General features: G+C 49.8%; 1 long non-coding RNA gene across 8 annotated transcripts in view; it reads right to left on the reverse strand.

Annotated features, from left to right (window-relative positions):
* Positions 1–6958, reverse strand: part of LOC135453844 (uncharacterized) — a 49660-nt gene that overhangs the window by 13183 nt on the left and 29519 nt on the right. For 5 of the 8 annotated variants that reach the window (XR_010441969.1, XR_010441972.1, XR_010441971.1 and 2 more), the window contains exon 7: positions 6068–6219. This is a non-coding gene — a long non-coding RNA (uncharacterized LOC135453844). Of the gene's footprint in view, positions 1–2343; positions 2476–4520; positions 4616–6067; positions 6220–6958 lie in introns of all 8 variants that reach the window. The other 3 variants (XR_010441967.1, XR_010441968.1, XR_010441970.1) reach the window with 3 other exon arrangements.

The raw sequence follows: 6958 nt of genomic DNA on the forward strand, positions 1-6958 counted from the left end.
ACTGGCTCAGTGCTGCAGGAAACTCTGCTTCCCACATTAAGCAGATTGTCTGCAGCAGGACAGGCAAATGCATTTATCCTGCAGAATTCCCCGGCCGTGACACGGCGGCGTTTCCAGGATATGAATCCTCTGTCCCTCACATCCTTCCCTGCCCTGCTTCCTGAGCCATGACACATTTATCAATTTATCACCGAGGCACAGGGCATCTCCAGCCCCTGGCTCTCACAGCACTTCCCTGGGACCATCTGCTGTCACCCCAGCTGCCCAGAGGGGCCTGATGCTCGTGGTGACCCCCAAACCATCTCCCACCCACTGCCAGGGCTCATCCCTGCTCAGCACAGCCCCACATCAGAGGGTCCTGGGGATGGGTACCCTTGGGATAAGCTCAAACACTCCCCACTACCCCAGATTTACTGCTTTCTGCAGAAATTATCCCAACATGGGTTTCCTCTTCCTGCAGGAGGGAAGGTGGGAAGGACATTCACACCCACATGTGCCACAAGAGCCAACCTCTGACCCGTGCCTCAATTAAAAATGGTTTCTAGGCTCAGACTAGCAAATGTTGGCCTAATGTGGGGAGGAAGGGCTCTGTAACAGGCAGGACACTGAGCAGGAGACTGGGCAGGAGAATAATTTCCAGGCACAGCCATAGAAGTTACAGCTTAGTAACTCAGGCTGCAAGGTTTGTGCTCCTTGGAGAACAAGGCCTCAAGCTCAGGTCCAAGCCCTGCTCTCCAAGGACAGCCCCAGCTTTCCAAAGCAAATCCAAGCACAACTCAAAGCCATCAGAATCCAATTGCTGCTCACTCGAGCAGATCCCCCTTGTCACTGAGCATGGAAATTCAATATGTGGGGAGAACTTGCAACAAAAAAATGAAATTCTGTTTATTTTCTTAGCAGGAGTTTGGCCTAAACCCTTCACTTTTGGAAAGAGAGTCAGTAACTCTGTCACTTCTTTTTTTACCCTCCTTTAATTACTTTCTAACCTAAATGAGAACCAACAGGAAGGCTTTGGGCACTATCACAGCAGCATTGGCCAGATGTACCCTGGCCAAAAATGCGATTCCAAAATGAGACAGAGCACAATGAATTATAACTAAAACACTGTTTTACCAGTTTTCCTCAGAATCTCGACAAGTTTTTCCCAATACAAAATAAATCTTTTTTTTTTTTCTAGCCAAACAAGCTGTGTAAGAAAGAGTTGGGAAGGGCATCCCTGAGGATGTCAGCTGTCACTGCAGGAAAAGGAAAAGACACATGGACACTGTGCAACAGCTTTAGCTCCACCAACACCGTGAGGAAACCCTCAGCCCAGGCTGCAGTGCTGGGGAACAGCTCCTTCCCACTCAGGTGTAACTTTCTGTGTGCACCACAGAGTTTACACTGTGTTAAGCCCATCTAGACACAGAACCATTTCCTCCTCCCCAGCCCCGACACGCCGCTAAGCCCCAGTGATTAACACTGTCTGCACCAAGGACCAGAGAGCTCCCCACGGCTCCTAAACACCCTCTGCTCCCCAGCCTGCTCTGGGCTGGGTCTCTGGAACAGATCTTCCTCCCTCCTAACACTTGGGACACATTCATTCATTCTGTGCCCATGGGATGGGTCTCAGCACACATAGAGCAGCTCCATGGTTTGTCCTGCTCCCCCAGCCAGGAGTTGCTCCATTCTGTTCCTCCAAACCATTCAAACCCACCTCTTCTCCTTCCTCACTGAAATGCAGGCTTAGATCTCATTTTTTTTAGTGAAATCCATTTTCTGGTGTCCCTCCCTGCCCTCTCAGGTGCTGCCCACATTCCCAGGCCCTGCTGTCCTGCATTGCCTCAGCTCCAGCCCTGCTGCTGCCCACCCATCTCCCAGCTCCCCTGCCTCTGTGAGCCACAAATGACACCCCACAGAAGAGTTAAACCAGCCTGGAGAGGGGCTCCTGCCCCACTTTGCTGCCTGAACACCCTCCAAAAGCAATTCCACAGCACAATAACCGCGGTCAGGAGCGCTGAGTTTCCGCAGGGACAGACAGCAGCAGCACCAGCCACCCCGTTCTCTCCAGGATTTTCCCCCAAGGCCATTTCCATTCCTTTTGGGGTTTTCTTGACAGTCTGAGCTGTCCCCCCTGGCAGGCTGTGCTGTGCTGCCTGGCCCTGTCCCCACACAGTCCTTGTCCCCTCGGGGCACAGGGACCCCAAGGAGGCCAACACAAACTGCCACCGGGACGCCACGCGCAACGCTGACAAATCTCCTAATAAGTGTTGAAAAGGAGAAGAAAAGAAGAAATAAAAGGAGCCAGAGGAAGGAATCTGCTCGGGGAACAGCTCCATGTGGGCTTGGCACCAGGGCACTCACCACATCAGCGCTGAGGGGACGATGGGCCCTGGCCAGACGGAGCTGCTGGCCCTGGCCTGCAGGGATTCGGCCACTTCAAACGCTGGGGCTGCAGGGATCTCTGCTGAAAAGGGGCCACACAGCCAGGGATTCCTGAAAAAACAAAATAGCTGGGGGCTTCCCTCACTCCCTGCCCTGGCCAGGCTGGGGAGGGTCCCCAGCAGCAGGAGCTGGGGGCTGTCGGCAGCATCCCTCAGGTCTCTGTCCCACAGTTATCCCACAGCTCCCTGCCTGTGCTTCATTTATCCCTTGTGCCTATTTTCTATACAATTTGTCCTGAAACATGGCAGTCTGGGCTTTCGAGGCTTTCCTGTCCACTGGGGTACACCCCACGTGTGGGATGACAGAGATGGAATCAGCCAGTGCTGATTCTGTGCTCTGGCTTCTGCCAGCTCCACAGAGGCTCTGTGGGCTTTGGGGGTTTTGTTTCTTGGCCCTTTTCTTTTACCTCGCCTCATTTTTTCAACTGAACTTGTGCTTTTAACACTTCCTAGCTTAAATATCTTCAAAAGTTAGAAATAAGAAAAAACAAAAAGCTCCACTGATAACAACTTTTCCAGGTTTTCATGAAAATAAGAGAATCTCTCAGGATGCTGTGGGTGACTGCTGTGATGTGCCAATGGAACAGCGACCACAGATCCTGTTCTGGGGGTGTAACAGTGCTCCCCCACCTCACCAGGACCTTAATTCTGGGCATTTTGGGACAGAGCTGCTCTGTGATGATGACAGCAGGAGGCTCAGCCCCAGCTGGAGCAGTGCCATGACCATCCCCCAGCCCAAGGAGCAAGAATGAGAATTAAAAGAAAGAAAGAAAAGAAAAAAACCTCTTTGAAATCAGTTTTAAGTAAACAAAAAATTGATCTCACAAGCTTCAGTAACCACAAGCATAAATTTGGGGTTGGCTGGGCTCTGTTTTGCTTGGGTTCTTCTGCATCACATATGAAGCCTATTTTAGGATGATTTGCTTGAGCAGTTCAGCATACCCCGGGGCCAGCATGCACTGCACAGTCACCCAGGAGCCACTGCTGTCCCCATGGCCACAGGGACAGCAGAGCTGGTCTGGAGGGCAAACAGAATCCCCCATCCCTGGGGCTCCTGCTGCCAGGGCAAGCTGTGGCACGAGTTCTCCCTCTCAGCTTCTCCTGCTGCTGGCCACGTCCTCAGGGCCCCCAGGCAGTGGGGACAAGCTCAGAGCTCTGGGGTGGATGGAGCTCAATGCAGAAGAACAGGTCCAGCACAGAACAGTGCAGGCTGCTGTGAAATCAAAGCAGGAATTGCCAGGGCTCACAATCACTGCTGAGGCTGGAGGCCACACACAGCTGGGGCTTTGCCCACTCTGACCAAACCAGCAAATCAAACTCACACCTATCAAACACCCACAGCTCATCCCCAAGTGCTCTGCATTTAAAGAATGGCTGCTGTTATCTTCCAAAACTCCCTGATTAAAATCCATGTCTAACTGGCATGACTGCAGGTTGCCTGTGTTTATCCACTCACTGTGAGTGAGCTGCTCAGTTTTCCAGAATCCCAACACAGAAACTCCCCACTGAGATGAACAGGACGTGCTTTTAGTGGTTTAGCAACTGTGCATCCTGTGTGTCCTTCGTGACAGCCACGAGCCCCACCGCGGCTCCCTCACGCCGCTCTGAGCACATCTGCACTTCTGCAGTAATTCAATATAAATATATATTTATATCAGGTCCAGCACTTGGACTCAATGATCCCTGTGGGTCCCTTCCAAGACAGGATATTCCGTGATTCTGTGATATATTTGTCATACATTCAGGAAGGCTGGCTTTTCAAAGCCTTGCAGGGCTTGGAACCAGCAACGATTGTAATCAGGAAAAGAGCAGAGTGAGACATCTCCCAGCTTTTTATGGAATAAAAGTCCCATTTCTATCTTTATAGGGATAGATCTGATATTAAACTCATGCTACATGAATACAGGGGGAAAAAAAATCAGGATTCTACAAAGAAAATTCCACACTATTGTTGTCAGATTTTAACATTTCAAGACAGGTAGGAAAAGTATTTCTCACCTATCACAGGAAATCATCTGGATTTTCTGTGAAAAGAGCCTGACCTGCTGAAGCACACAGAGATCACACCAGGGCCAGGGCAGCACTCACCCCACTCACCAGAGACAGCTCAGGTGTGAGCATCCCCTTGCACAGAACTTGGGTGTCTTCCCCCACAACAGCAACCCCAACCCCTGTGTGGCTTTTGTGCATGCCTGGGTGGAAAGAATAATCCCAATTATCCATTAGCGGTGATTATTTGGCATAAGTGAGCTTCTGTATTTTGCTGCTGCCATGGTTGGCTGAGGAAGCCTGAGGATGGCCCAGGAGGATTCTTAAAGAGCAGTTTCTTTCAAGATATTTAACTTTTTAATATTTTTATGCTTTTGCCAATTTTATTCAAATCTAATAGATCTTAATCTCTCTATCAGCAGCATCTGCACTGCTGTGAGAGCAGCACCTCCATGGACAGATGTGAGGTGACACAAGGGACAAAGCCCCTGTCCCCAGGGCTTGTCCTCCCTGGCCCTGCAATGTCCTTCTCCAGAGCACAGGAGCTGCAGCCACCTTCTGCCAGCGGGAAATGACAATGACAGGGAGAAAAGGCAGATTTTATTGTGTCTGGAGAGCTGCAGCCCCGTGAAGCTGAACTATTTAAATAGACAAGAATCTTTTGTCCAGGAAACTGAGCACTAATAATAACATTTCCTCCCGCAAAGAAGGCTTCTTCCCAGCTGCTTTGCACGGTCTCTGCCTCCTCCTGTTCCCTGGCACTGTCCCAGCCCCTGTCACCCCCCTTTCCCCTCTCAGCCTGCAGAACACCCCACGGTTTTCCAGGCTGCCTTCACTGCACTCCCCAGCTCTCCCTCCTCCACCAAACATCCGGATTTCCTATTTGATTCCCTGCTCTGTTTTCTCCTCCAGGCTGCCTTGGCAAGCACACAGCAGAAAGAGGAAGCCTCTCCTCTGGATCTGGTGCCCAGAGCCAGGGCACGGCCCAGTTCCCCCATCCTTACTGGGAGAGCTGGTCCTGCTCATCCCCACATCCCACTCAGAGAGCACAGGGCACCAGCACAGAGCCACCACCTGCACCTTTTCCAAATGCCCACAGCTCCCCAAAGCTGTGGGGGAATTTTACAAGGATGAAAGAGGACCCAGCCCAACATTCCATCTGCTCATCAGCTTTCCAAACCCTGGCCAGAGCATGGAGGTACTCCAGCTCTCCAACCAGCTACAAATTATTGAATTATTCATTCATTTCCTATGGGCACTCTTCCCAAGCCAGCCCTAAAGAAAATCCACCCCAGGACACCAGTCCTGTGCGTGGGTGTTGGGATCACTGCTGTGGCAGCAGAAAGAGACTTGGGGCAGCTGGGTACCTCACTGAGGGAATTTCCTGGAGCAAAGACCAAGCCCTGATCAGTCCTGCCAGCACAGAACAATGTGCTGGAGCAGCCAGCAGCCATCCTCTGGAGAGCAGAGCTGTGCTTCCCATTCTCCCCTCTGGAACAGCATCCCTGTCCCCGGGGCTGTGGGTTAAACAGCAGGGCTGGGTCCCCATGGAGCATCCCACGGGACAGGAGCCACCCTGCAGGGTCGCTGGGACAAAACAACTGAAGGAAAGGTGGAGTGGTTACAAACGAGATCCTTGTGAAATCAAGTCTTACCTGGAGGAAATGTGGGGCTGAGGATGCCGTGTCTGCGCTGGAAATGAGGGGTCAGAGCAGGGGGCTGTGACTGCTCAGACACCTCAGCTCAAATCCTTCAATATCCTGCTGCTGCCAGAGTCTCAGCAGAATCTGCACAAGGTGACAAAAATCTGAAAAACAAAGTGCTGGGTAACAGGAGGAATAGAAAGAAACGAGAGAAAATAAAGGGATGTAATGAAAACATCTCTTGTTTCCATCTTAAAGAAGGGGAAGGGATAGAACAATTCTTATCCATAACTCAACATATTTGTTGGAATTAATTTAAGAGCAGAAAATCCACAGATAGTAAAAATATGGCTCAATCATGACTGAGTGTCCTGATGTTGGTGTAAAATCTTTGTTGGTTCTAGTAAAATAAATTGGATTTAATGGTGGTTTGATCTCTTGAGTTCAACAGGACCACAGCCCTACCCTGCACCCTCAAGCCAGCCTCAGAGCAGAGGATGGGTGTGGAGTCAGGAAAGCTGCAAGATATCAACAAAAATATTGAAATTAGGGTCCAGGTTTCCATACACAAAACCCTAAAGAAACTGGGTCCCAAGTGCCAGTTTTTAATTAAATACCAGCTTGGAATATTATAAAAATCCAGGAAGTAACATGTAATTATGCATCTACAAAGCTGATGACTCAAATTATTCTATTGATTTGAAATACAGTGTGTCCAAATGCATTTTACATATGTAATAAACTTGTTAGCTTAATAAATATGTGGAGACAACATTGAAATTTGTGTCTGATTTTAGAAACAATGGCTAAATCCCTGACCCATTTGTCTGCATGAGAAAAGTGAAACAAAGGCTTCACTCCTTTCATTTCATTTCATTCTTACAGAAGTAATGATTTAGAAAA

The sequence above is a fragment of the Zonotrichia leucophrys genome, chromosome 13, assembly GCF_028769735.1.
Source record: "Zonotrichia leucophrys gambelii isolate GWCS_2022_RI chromosome 13, RI_Zleu_2.0, whole genome shotgun sequence".
Taxonomy (NCBI): domain Eukaryota; kingdom Metazoa; phylum Chordata; class Aves; order Passeriformes; family Passerellidae; genus Zonotrichia; species Zonotrichia leucophrys.